Genomic DNA, 889 nt, shown 5'->3' on the forward strand with positions numbered 1-889 from the left:
GTGGGAGTGCGGGGTGCAGGGCGGCAGAGAGCCAGGAAGGGGCGCCTCGCTGGGCGCCCCGCGGCTGTCGCTCGGGCACCCGGCTCCGCGGCGGCGCCGCTCGTCAGGCGGAGCGCTCGGGCCGGCTCTCATGCGTGAGGTTTGAGGGGGACATCCAGACCCAAATCATAACACCTGCCACTCAAGGAAACTTCTATGAAAGACAGAGGTTAACGATCTGAGAACACCGGTGAGACATGTACAGCAGGCTTATCATGCGGTTTACATAAGAACGGAATGGAATCTCCAAAAACACTGATTCAGCAAATGTGGGCTTGGGTATCTTGCACCCTGAAAATCAAAATTGGAGAGAAGCAGAGATTCCAGCCAGCACAGGCAGTCAAGTTGTGGTATCTAGTTTAAACTCCAAACATTCAAAGCTGTTAATGTTTACAACTACAGAATTCCTTCCTAAGACATCTATGGGTAGGAAACTACCTATAATGATCTAGGACCACAAACTGAATGTAAAAAATAAAAATATTTAGACAAAATTTAAAATTCAAACATAAATGCTACTAGGACATTTATAACACCCTGGCAAGGTCCTTTACACAAGAGTGGAATAGAAGTTTCTATGAAACATTCATCATTCGTGACATTATATAACTTGCATTCTTAAAACCAGTACTGAGATTTAATCTACAATACAAAAGAACATAATCAGTATTGGAATGAGTTAGAAATTCCAGTGAGCACAGACATACTGATGTTATGGTATCCAGTTTCTTCCAAACATTGAATGCTATAGTTGTTTGCAGTTACAAACTAAAAATTTTCCCTATTTTCTCATTCATTCCTATAGGCAAATCTAGGCATGCTACTTGAAAGTAAAAGAACGGAAGAAACC

The sequence above is a fragment of the Octodon degus genome, unplaced genomic scaffold (genome assembly GCF_000260255.1).
Source record: "Octodon degus isolate 3935 unplaced genomic scaffold, OctDeg1.0 scaffold00093, whole genome shotgun sequence".
Lineage (NCBI taxonomy): Eukaryota > Metazoa > Chordata > Mammalia > Rodentia > Octodontidae > Octodon > Octodon degus.